Source organism: Cryptomeria japonica, chromosome 2 (assembly GCF_030272615.1).
Source record: "Cryptomeria japonica chromosome 2, Sugi_1.0, whole genome shotgun sequence".
Classification (NCBI taxonomy): domain Eukaryota; kingdom Viridiplantae; phylum Streptophyta; class Pinopsida; order Cupressales; family Cupressaceae; genus Cryptomeria; species Cryptomeria japonica.
Window position 1 is genome coordinate 18,413,977 of NC_081406.1, and position 13,455 is coordinate 18,427,431.

Genomic DNA, 13,455 nt, shown 5'->3' on the forward strand with positions numbered 1-13,455 from the left:
TGGGACCACACTCATGTTTTTGAATGGCTTTGGTAGAAACAAAACTCCCTCCAAGAGACAAGTCAAAATCAATGACACTAATCAGCACGTGTCAAGTGACACAATAAAAATACAATATAAAAATCACACATGGAATTTGTCTCTTGTAGGATTACACATATACATATAAATTAATTTTTAACACTCAAGCATCATACACTTCACAAATAAAAAACATTACAATGGGGTGTTGTCTCTCCAAATAGACAACTCCCGGCTTAACAAACATACATCGGTCTAGGCCTGGTTCTCCATATCAATTCCATGGTCACATGGATAATTTTCCTGCGCATCTCAATTAACACATTAGTAATTCCAAATAATCACAATTATACATAATCAAATACATGGATTTCATTGCACATCAAACACTCATACATTTGGCAACAACAATTCAATATCTCATTCGTTAAAATTCGATTTCACATAAGCAATTAACATAAATTTTTTTCAAAATTGAACCATTCATAAATAAGCATCATTTTTCTATCATCAAAATGAAATCCTGCAAATTTCCAATAATGACACTCACCATCACAATGTAATTCTATTCTAGTAACATATCTAAAGTTTCATAATCATCATGCATGAAATAAAGCATCAACATATGTCAGTGTGATCCAAATCATGGAATCACATAAGTTCTAAGTCCATAAAGCATAAAATAAAGCATCCATAATAGTCTCAATATGCAAATAACTGAAAATGTCAAACTGAGTCGGGGTAGGGCCTCACAGAAGGATCCCACATAGGAATGAAAGATTGATTTGTTTGGGTGAGGAGTGGTAGCCAGTCATCTATGTGACTACATGGAAGTTGCGACCCCTCCCAAACATATTATGTTTCCCCTTTAGCTCCTCCTTCCACTTTTTTTGATCTTGGGAATGAAGGCTTGAGGTCCTCTTCTAGTTTAGAGGCAAATTTTCTTCTTGCTGGGACCCAGTATCCCTTTCGAGAAGGGAAATACTCTATTGAATAGAACCTAACATCTCACACTCCATTCGAAGGAATCAGGGTGATAATGGCATGGCTCAAGCGGTTTTGCTTGTACCAATTTTCAGTTGAAAATATTGATTCATAGGTGCCAATGCATGGATATAGAATATCTTTTTAAAAGAATCGTATATGGCCTTTTAGGCCTAATTGTTGAGAGTAAATCTGCTATTGACATGTGTCTTTTGGTCTGAAGCTTGTTGCTCCCTTTTCTTCTATAAAAAGGGAAATCAAGGCCATTAGACAGGTTCGAATTTGGGGAGTCTCTTGAGGGTTCAAAATTTTCCAGTTCCTTGGGGTTTCCTTGTTTGGTTCTAATAGTGAGTCTAGGTGAAGTGAGCAAGTTGTAAAGTCATTTACAGAGCAAAATGAAAAGCATTTAGTGTCAAGCTTTGTGTAGGTTCTTGAAGGAATTATATGTAAATTTCATTCTATGATAAAAGTAGTAATTTTATTCAATAGAAGTAAAATTCTGACCTATTTCTCTCTATTGTATGATTCTATCAGTTTTTTAGTGAAATCAACCAAGGGTTTATTTTATTCAGTGCATTGTTGTGATGTATTTGGTTTTGTGTTTATGATTTGGCTCAATGGGTCAATTAAATTGCTTAAATAGAGTCGCAAAATGATAGGGCTTGTGCGGGGATTTAGATAAGTAGTTTGGGTTGGGATTGCAAATGAGATATATTCTAAGGAAATATTATCTTAGATCTTATACTATTAGATAAAATTTTGTCACGTTTTCAGTTTACATTTTGTATCTTCAGGTGCCCAATGGAGTAAGGCACTGATCACTTCTTGTAACTATCTTTAAATATCAATCTTGTTTCAAATTCACTAATGAATCACTATAATTTGTTGATTATCAAAATACCTTTGATTTCATGTCTGTAATCATTTGTCTTAGCCATCTCATGCTCCAGTTAGGTTGAGGATCACTGAAGGATTTACCATCCTTGAGCATTATCCATGTTGTTGAGCCGGCTTATGAGATAATTTGCTTTGTTTTAGTGAATCTTTGAGTGTGGTGCAGAGATCAAGAAATTCACTAAAGGGATTACCCTCCCGGGTTTTGCAGAGCCTGAAGTATAGAAGGATTTGCATAATCCTTGTCTCAATTGGTCCAATACTTGTGAAAATTTCCATGATTGAAATTGGCTATTTCATAGAAATTGGATTGAGTGTATCTTTCAAAGCATAAAACCCAATTTGGGCACCAATAGGTTCGTTGCCTTAGGTTTAAAACTTCACCTCAAAATGTAGACCCATTCCTTTCACACCAACACTGGGAAATCCATTGGAAACCATGGTTGAAGTGTTGAAGAATAGGGTTAGTCAGAATCTGATCAGACTGAGTTGTCTAAGTTGTCTAATTGGCCTAATCGGCCTTAGACAACTTAATTGGCCAATTAATTATATATCCTTATGTCAAAATAATAATTATATACATATTGACTTATATATGATTCGATCTATACTATGATTAATATGTTTATGAATTGATTAATTTAACAATCGATTATATGTTATGATTAGCTTATGAATCAATTAATATTTATAAACCGATTTGATGTTAAATCAATTTATCTAAACTTTTTGTTAAACGTGTTTTTGTCTAATCGATCTTGGAGAGTCATGATGGTTAGGGAGAGATGTGATGGCTGAGGAAGTCATGTTGGTTGACTTAGATATCATGCTATGTATATCTTTTTAATCTCTCCCTTGACTTTGAGATCGATAAGTATAGTAGATAGAAAGATAACATTTCAGTTTCACCATTCTTCATATTCGAATTATTCAGCATCTACAGTAGATCGTGTCCTCTATCTTTGTCTTCTAAATAATCAATCAAATTGAAGTCCTCTTTTGTGCCGAGATTTATTTGTGTATCGTAAATCATCATTAAGGAATATTGAATACATAGTTTGAACTGTATAGGAGCATTCTACGAGGTAAAACTAAATTATTGGAAAATAATTTTGAAATATAATATGATCACCAAAACTCAATATGAAGGAGAACATAAGTGAACCAATTCTAGTGTCATACCAAGCAATATTTTAGGAAGAAGAGGTTTAGAAGTGAAATGATAATGGATGAGTAATGATGTATATTGTACAATTGAAGGCTCTATTGTTTCAGGACCTAGAGCCATCCCAAACTTTAAAATGTGGAATGATGTAAAGTTAGGGAAATGGGTTGCACCAGTGGAATGTAGTGCGACATGAGATAAATGTGACCATATTAGAATTACATATGTCTATCTAGTTTTTGATCCATGGCATTCATGGTGAACATGTACTTGGACAATTGGGAATTGCCACGAGTAGGGGAGAGGACCCAGTAGTTGTGCACCCTAACTTCACGCATCTCAAAAGCCTACGTAGAAATTTCAAATCACTCCCAATTTTTTATAGTAGCTTACTTAGAAAGTCCCTTTCTTTTAACTAAGTTTTTAACACCACATCATCAAGTATGGTGCCACATCAGCATGCTTTTTGCCAAGCTGTCCAAAACAACCTCCCCAAAAAGTGAGACCAATAGGCATGCAAAAGAGTCCCCAATACTTGTGCAGCTGATGTGGCATCACATGATTGGTTAATTTTCATAAATAATGGTACATATCCTAACAATAAAAACTTTAAAGTCACAACTATTGGTGCATATAAAACACACAAAAATTGATATTTTATGTTTCAAACAATAATATTTATTTATACTATTATTGGAGCAAAAAGTATCAACAACCCTCACAACAATTCGTACATGCTCAACTAATGGTGCTCTTCCCCTAATGCTTATGATTCACTTTCGATCAACATTTTAAATAGTAAGAAAAATGAGTCTCATCTTCTCGTCATCCTCCACATGATCACTAATTTGAACACTTCTAAGAAATTTTAATATTTTGCAAGATAACTACACATGATAAAAAAAATGAAATAGATCTTTATAGTATGTAGCCCTCCATATAAATTACATAAGATAGGGTGCTCCACCATTAGCCCCTCTTCCCTAATGACACCCCAACAATTATCTGTTATATATTAATTTTACGCGATTACGTGAATGGTTCGTTAAGCTTACCGCGAACCGCATACGTGAGTGCAAACATACAGAGGATTGATCAAGGATAAGTAGTTATTTCTATCTAGTAATAAATCATGGGATAACATATTTGATGTTTGTCATTTTGTTATCGAGGAGTGATCTGAAGAAAATTTGAAATATTTTTATATATTTTTTTTAGTTTTTCTATATGTTAGTAATTGTCATTTTTGAAGGCCTTCAGGACATTTTCAGCCCTTGAAAGTTTTGCCTGTCCTTTAGAATATTGTTATAGGTAAGTTCTTTCTGGACTTTCCTTCTAACTCTTTGAGACCTTTCTAACAAGTTAAACAACTCGTAATTTCGAGTCCCGAGCAGAAAGTTATGCCTAGTTAAAGTTAGGACAAAATTTCATATAGTTTTTTTGAAATTTTTGTACTTTTAGATTTTATTATGTAATAAACAAATATGACTGTTGGGTTTCGATTCTCAAGGGGTTTTTGTGACCCTTGGAATCTCATGAACTACTATATGTTGAATTTTTTAATGGAATACATCACTTTTTGGCTTGCTTCAATTCTGTGCTATCTTGTTCATCCACAATACCGTAGGTTCTCACTTCGGTGTTGTCATCTGAATCCATATTTTGGATTAGTGGTATTAGAGAAAGTTCGCTCCTGTATGTCATATCACACGCGATCAACATATCAAAGATTGGGGTTGGAAACAAGGAATCCTTCAGACTACCTTCAATTGAGATGCACAAGATCGTAGATGGCTAAGTTGCAGACTGATGATGACATTAAAGCATTGGTTGCAGATGCATTAACAAAACAATGTGAAGAAATGATGGAGCAGTTCAAGCAAATGCTGGAAAGTCGTGGGTCACCTGCAAACCCACCATTCACAGGGTATACACCATTCAAGGTGCAAGTGAATTTCGATATACCCACATTTCAAGGAAAGATTGATGCAGATGTCATTGATGACTGGGTTTCAAAACTGGAAAGGTATTTCTCTATCAACCAGTTCTTAGATGAAGAGAAAATAACTTTCACTCTTCTCAAAGTTGAGAATCATGTGAAAGATTCTTGGGAAGTGAAGTTAGCAACCAAGGTAGCAGAAACTGGTAATACGTTAATTTTTTATCAAAAACCCACATGGGGAGAATTCATGGAGCACATAAAGGAAGAATATTTTCTTGTAGATTATGCAGTGGCAATTGCTTTGATAGAAAAAGACCAAACTATTAAAGAATATACTAATCTGTTTCATGCTTTAACAACAAAACTTGGCATCAAAGATTGTGAGAAGCACCGAGTTTTAAAATATCAAAGTGGACTCCATAGCTATATTCAAACTGAAATGGAATTCCTAAACATAGAGACTTTACCTAGTGCATATAAATTTGCTACAAAACTTGAGGAGAAATTCAAATAGAAAGGAAGGAGGGATAACTTCACAAATAAGAGATGGAAGAGTGAAGTTAGAAAAACTATGTGGAAACAAACCTCCAAGGAATCTTCTCCCAATTCACCAATGAAAAAGGCATGGGGTATGAAGAAGACACAAGAGAACAATATGTGGTGTGAATTCCATAAGAGTCCTTCTAACAACACAAAAGATTGCAGAACCATAAAAAGTTTAATGATAGAGATGCATGAGGACAAGGAAGAACCTAAGGTGGCAGAATCTTGCCCAAAACAAAGTCATGAGCAGGTCATGGAGGTTGATCCATATGCAATGGTAGCTACTACAAAGATATTGCCCCGCGAGGATGAGGAGAGATTGTTTCACTTACAGATGTAGGTCAGAGGAAAAGCCTTGCACTTTATTGTTGATAGTGGAAGTCAAAAGAACCTAATATCATTTGAGACCGTGAAAAGATTGAATCTAAAAACAACAACACATCTGCAACCCTATTCTATGGGATGGGTAAGTCAAGGGAGAGATATCCAAGTCCACCAGTAGTGTCGCCTTTCCTACTTTATAAAGCCTTTCAAAGATGAAGTAATTTGTGATGTGGCTCCTTTATATGTTTGTGATGTTTTTTTGGGACACCCATATATGTACCAGCGCCATGGTGTCTATGAGTCCAAACATCGCAATGTGACAATCAGATTAGGTGAGCAGAAATACCGAATACCAGAGGTAAGCCCTACATACACTACCTCTTTGATTAGTGCTAAGCAATGTAGGAAGTTGGTTGCCAAAATAGGAACATTCATATTATTGATGATTCATTCTGAAGAAGAAAGGAAGTCTGTATATAATTCCAATACCATCACAAACACCACAACACAACATAAAAGATCAATGGACCAAATTTTGATAAAATATGAGAATTTGTTTAAGTTGCCAACTGGGGTACCTACACACTGCCAAGAAAGACACACTATTGATTTGATACCAGGAACTCCATTGCCTAATGAACCAGTCTATCGTAGATCAATATTAGAAAATGATGAAATTAAGAGGCAAATACAAGAATTGATTGAGAAAGGACATATTCATCCAAGTGCATCATCCTGTGGTAGTCCCATTGTTGTGGCCAAGAAAAAGGATGGAACTTGGAGACTTTGTATTGAATATAGGGCCTTAAAAAAAATTTCAGTCAAAAATAGGTATCCACTTCCCTTGATAGATGACCTCTTGGACTAGTTTAGAGGGGCCCGATTCTTCACAAAAATTGATTTGAAATCGGGATACCATCAAGTACCAATTGACTCAGCTGATGTGTGGAAGACAACTTTCAAATCTAAAGGGATTGTTTGAGTGGCTAGTGATGTCTTTCGATCTAACAAATGCCCCATTGGCATTCATGAGAATGATGAATGATGTACTCAGGCCATTCACTGATTCTTTCGTGGTGGTATATCTGGATGACATACTCATCTTCAACAAAACTTGGGATGAATATTTGCAACATGCGGAAAAACTTCTCTCAACTTTACAAGATCATGGGTTGTATGCAAACAAAGAAAAGTGCTCATTTGGTATGCAGAGTATCAGATACTTAGGATATGTTATTGACAGTGAGGGTGTCCATGTCGACCCAAAGAAGATACAAGTAATTAAGGACTAGCCATCTCCTAGAAATCTTACAAAGTTATGAAGTTTCCTTGGATTGGCAAACTTTTATCACAAATTTGTGTTGGGATTTTCCCATTTGTCTTGGCCTCTAAATTAGTCATTGTGGGGAGGAAAACAGGCAAAGTTTAAATGGATAGGTTCTCAACAGGAAGCATTCGAGGAGTTAAAACCAATATTATGTCCTGCACCAGTTTTATCTCTTCCTGACTTGCAATAGTCATTTGAAATACAAACCAATGCATCGGAATATGCCTTGGGAGCTGTCCTTATGCAACATGGTCACCCAGTTGCATATCATAGTTAGACTTTTTATGATACAGTGCATCGATATGCCACTTATGACAAGGAACTGTATGCTATTGTTCAAGCCTGTAAGCAATGGAAACATTATATTTTGGGTAAGGAGACTATCATCCACACATATCACAAACCTCTTCAATTCTTGAAAACACAAGGGAAGTTGTAGAATGATTGACATCAATGATGGTCAGCCTATCTTCAATAATTTCATCTCAATATTCACCACAAGAAGGGAAACACTAACAAAGTAGCAGACTATTTGAGCAAGCCTCTGATTGCAGCTATCAATATGGTATTGGACTCATGTGGTCATAAGACTGAAGCCTGGGCTTTCTTGTATGAGAATGATGTTGAATTTGCAGATGTTTATAATCAAGTGAATGATTTCTATTTGCAAGATGGAATGCTTTGTCACCTTGGCCAAATCTATGTGCCCAATGAAGAACGCAAAAAGTTGATATGGGAAGCTCACTATAGTAAGGTTGTTGGTCACTTTGGCATAGGTAAGAATACTACTATACTTTAGAGGTATTTCTATTGGCCAAAGTTGAGAAATGATGTAATTTTATATATTCAAGCTTGTATCACATGTGCTATTTCTAAGCCTACCAATCATAAACTTGGATTGTATTCACCACTTCACATTTCTGAGAAACCTTGGCATTCAGTTTCTATGGACTTCATGTCTGGTCTTCCTACCACAAAAAGAGGCCACGATTGTGTGTATGTTGTGGTAGATAGGTTCTCAAAAATGGCAGTAATAGTGGCTTGTACAAAAACAATTTCTCCAGAGGACACTGCAAAGCTTTTCTTTGAACACATTTGGGTTCATTTTGGTTTGTTGAATACCATCATTTCAGATAGGGACAGTAGATTTCTTAGTAAGTTCTGGTCCACATTATGGGAAAAGATGGACACAAAATTAAGAATCTATTGTTTTCCATCCTCAAACAGATGGCCAGACTGAGGTAGTGAACTGGATGATCATTCACATCCTACGCATGTATCACTCAAAACATCCCCACACATGGGATGAAAGTCTTCCATACGTTCAACATAGCTACAACAAGGCAATTCATAGTTCCACTGGTCATAGTCTATTTGAGGTTTGTCTTGGTTATCAGCCACTTGCACCCATGGATGTTGCCATACCACTTATTCAACCAGATCTGATTCCATGTGTTGGTAAGGAGGAAGATAAGGCAGCCCAGTTCATTGATAGAATTCATCATCTGCAACAACAAGTCCATTAAATGTTGGAGCATACCAATAAGAAATATAAGGAGAGACATGATAAGCATCGTACCCATAATTTTCAAGTCAGGGATAAGGTGTCGCTTCATATTCAGAAGGAACGATTGCAGGGTACCAATAGGAAGCTTCGCCCTCTGTGTTATGGGCCATACACAATCATCAAGCAAGTTGGTGATAATGCTTTTGAACTTAATTTACCCCCATTTCTGGGTCTTCATCCAATCTTCAATGTGGAACTCTTGAAGCCATATTTTCCTCCACTATTAGATGTTGTAGATGTGGCAGAAACAATTTCCACTACAGAATTGAATCCAGGTGCAACTTCTAACTTTTGGAGACCTTTCCAATGAGTTAAATGACTCGTAATTTCGAGTCCTAAGCATAAAGTTATGCCTAGTTAAAGTTAGGACAAAATTTAATATAGCTTTTTGAAATTTTCATAGTTTTAGATTTTATTATGTAATAAACAAATGTGACTGTTGGGTTTCGATTCTCAAGGGGTTTTTGTGACCTTGGAATCTCATGAACTACTATATGTTGGATTTTCGAATGGAATGGATCACTTTTTGGCTTGCTTCAATTATGTGTTATCTTGTTCATCCACAATACTGCAGGTTCTCACTTAAGTGTTATCGTCTGAATCCATAATTCAGATCAAGGAGACTGGTCAAGGATGCCCTATATTACAGGAATACAGATTGTATGGCTGGTGTATAGCTAAGAATGAGTAAGAAAAGAACGAGATTAAAGATGGTCTATGAGACAGTGTGCAAGTTGATGTTGAATTCTTCCAATTTCTCAATACTGAATAAATTATATCACAAACTTACCAGTTAAGATATTAATAAACTTTAACTTATCCCTACTATCTTTGAAGAAGAAGAAAAGACACATTGATATTTTTACTTTATAAATACCAGACACTGCTATTCTCAACGCAACGGACTCGGTGAGTGGAGAGGCACCATGGACACTTTGTTGATTTTGTTCCTTATTGTGGGGTTGGTTCTGAACGGAGGAGGAGTTGGTAACAATGTTGCTAATTCGCAGGCTCCTCCGTTTCCGTGCAATGAGGGAATGGACTCTTTTGGTTTCTGTAACATGTGATTGAGTATAGAAGAGAGAGTGATGGACCTTGTTGGGCGTCTGACCTTGGACGAGAAAGTGTCATAGCTGGGGAGCACAGCAGGCAACATTCCAAGGCTTGGCATTCCGGCCTACCAGTGGTGATCCGAAGCATTGCATGGAGTCTCCGATGTAGGTCCAAGCACTGGTTTTCAACCTCCCATTCCCTCGGCCACCAGTTTCCCCACTGTTATTCTTTCTGCCGCTTCCTTCAATGTTTCCCTCTGGGAAGCCATTGGCCAGGTTTGTCCTTCTTTCTTTCTTTCCTTCTTCCTATTTATTATTGCATTCACGTTGTATGGAACTCAGTAGTGTGATGTTTGCATGCATTGCATCCCGTCGTATGTAACTCAGTAGTGTGATGTATCCATGCATGGCACTGAAAGAAGAGAGGCTTTGTTGCAGGCTGTATCAACGGAAGCACGCGCCATGTATAATGTTATGCTTTTCAATCTTAATTCTCTATAAATTATTGAGATATGATTTTATACCCACTTTTTTTTTTTTATGGACGTGTATTTTTCTTTACAAAAATCATATTGTTGGTCACCAGTTGCAGGAGTTCCTTGTAGATATACATCGCCCCTTGTAGGATTTCAAAATATGTTCCAACCCTTTATGCCCCAGGTTGTGCAAATGTGTTATTTGCTAAAAGTGATTTAGTGGAGGAAGAAGTTCAACAAGCAAGGCGAGCAGATGCAACAGTGTTAGTAATAGGCGGGGATCTGCCATTAGAGGCCGAGGGACTTGACAGACAAAGTTTGTTGTTGCCTGTATACCAAGAGGAGCTAGTGTCCAAAGTTGCCAATGCATCAAAGGAACCTGTAGTGCTTGTCATCATGTCAGGTGGACCTCTTGATATAGCCTTCGCAAAGCATGATGAAAATATTAAGGGCATTCTTTGGGTAGGCTATCCAGGAGAGGCTGGAGGCACAGCTATTGCTGATGTACTTTTTGGGAAGCACAATCCAAGTTTGTATAAATTAACCCCTCCATTTGTTTTTCAATTACATTTTATATGGACCCTAATCTTGTGAACATGCAGGGTTGGCAACTAATACATATGTCTTTCTTATTGGTTTGCCTTAGGTGGGAAATTGCCAGTGACATGGTATCCTCAAGAATTTGTTGACAAGGTCCCCATGACTAACATGAAGATGAGACCAGATCCGTCCACTGGATATCCTGGAAGAACTCATAGATTCTACACTGGTGAAACTGTTTACGATTTTGGGGAAGGTCTGAGCTACATACAATTTAACACCACTCTGGTTAAGGGACCTAAGCTAGTGACTATTCCAATCATGAATGATGCCAAGCATGCATGTACTGCTTCTTCATGTGACACCATCCCAGTAAGACACATTACCTGTGAGGACTTGTCCATGGATATTTATGTTGATGTACAAAACACTGGTTCTAAAGATGGAAGCCACGTAGTATTCCTATTTTCTACACCGCCATCCAAGCATCAAGATGATGGTGCTCCAAAGAGGCAGTTAGTAGGATTCAAGAAGGTTCATGTTAATGCAGGAGGCAAGGAAAGGGTGGTGTTTAACGTTGATGTATGCAAGGACCTCAGTATTATGGATAAAACTGGCACTAGCTATCTACCCCTTGGTTCACATCTCCTTCACATAGGCGATTTGCAACACTTTGTATCTTTGCAAGTAGGAACTTAATTTCTTGGCATGGGAGTCATGCTACTCTCTATATCTCTCTTCAAAGAACCCAAATTTGATCTTGCCAACAAAAAAATAGTTTTTCTCCAAGAGAAATAAAATGAAGATCTATTTTAGATTTTTTGAGTGAATACATTCATGGGAGAGAAACTCTGTGAGAAAATAGAAGGCTAAGAAAATATGGAAATATTTTCCTTATATATTAAAATTATACTAAAATAAAGTTCATCTAATTGAGTGATAAAATTAATAAATCATTTTTGAATTCTAAAAGTGTTAATAGAATGGATAGTTTAAATTCTTAAGATTGTGGTTGTGATTCTACACTCTAGAGTGTATTGTAATTTAATCTTCTCACTTTCTATTCAAATTCTAATTTAATTATTTCTTATGTTAACATTTATAGAATATGACTATTACATATCAATCATCATATAATTTATGTTTTAAAGAACATATATAAGATTATATTAATAGCCATTCATAGATCATTCTAATAATAGGAATCAAGATATTACATCTACATGAAATCGCATTAGTCATCATTATGTCAATTGGAGATTCAACTATTATATTTTACATTACCTATCAAAATCTAACATCATTGTTTGCCTTTTATTTTGTATTATTAAATCAATGGTGGGATCTATTAGGTAGGCACAAATTTGAATGCTTGTCCATTTGTTCATAGTAATTCTTATTTATGATTCCTAGCATCGTCCATTTTTCCTTATATAAACATGCATCAAGTAAACATCTTTCAATAGTATTGAAGATATACTCTTGCCTAAAATGAACCAACATCATCATGATAGAACCATGCAAGTTGGACTAGTTCATAGATTTCGTCATATTCCAAGACCCTAAGGTCTCAATTATTATATAATTCTAATTGTTTAACTAGCTTTGCATTTTAGTTGTTTGTCTCTTTGTCATAACATCATAGTAGTCAAAGTCAACACTAAATCAATTTCCAGGTAAACTCTAAATCATCTTAGACAATTAAAATTTATTTATGTATCTTTCACAAAATTTACTTTCTTCACTCATGTTAATAATGCAAACATATTTTTTTCTTTGTACTTTGTAAAAGCTTTTTTCGTATATTTCCTCATTGTCTCTAGACCTGTTTCCTCTAATTATCTCGTGTTTCTCCTTCTATGGATAGGATAAAGATATATAAAATTAAGGGCAAAAAGTTCAAATAATTCATTAGGTAGCTACAAAAGGGTCCATCAATATGACATGTGAAGTCTTTCAAATAGCCCATTTAAAATAACATTATATATAAGGCATTTAATCACTCCTCCATTACATATTTGATCTTAAAAAGTATTGAAGATCTACCTTTTCTTAAAATAAACCCACATCATCAAAATATTAAATTAAGCAGTAATTATTGTTGGACATTATATTAAGCTGGGTAGTTTCTAAGATTAGATTAAATTTTAAATAAATAAATTGTTCTTATGTTATTTATTAGTTTAATAGTTGGTAGTTTTGTATGGAAAAAAGGCTTTAAAAAGCCAATGCAATGTATTGGAAAATGATCCTATTTGAATAAATTGAATATCAATTTCAGTATTGTCAATTTGATGTACTTTATGTATGTTGACTCTACCAGTTTTAACATGGTATCAAAGCATTTAATCTCTATGTGCCTATGATAACATTATGTCATGGAGAATTCACAATGAAGAAATTGTATATAGTGTGATGCTAAGAAAAAGTTTGAAGAGGCATTAAATCTATGATGGAAGGTTGTAGCTTTTGGTAGAAGCATGTGAATTTGGAAAGAGAGAATAAAATAAATGGCACAAGTATTTATTATTGCATTAAATTTCAACATTTAAATCACTTTAAACCCTTTGTTCATAAATGGTTTGGTAAATTTTTTTAATTATATATTTGGAAGAAGAAC

The 13,455-nt window shown here is 35.4% G+C and overlaps 1 pseudogene; it reads left to right on the forward strand.

Moving 5' to 3' along the window:
* The window catches only part of LOC131035378 (putative beta-D-xylosidase), a 148,868-nt pseudogene extending 137,334 nt beyond the window's left edge, over positions 1 to 11,534 (forward strand).
* The last annotated feature ends 1,921 nt before the right edge of the window (positions 11,535 to 13,455 follow it).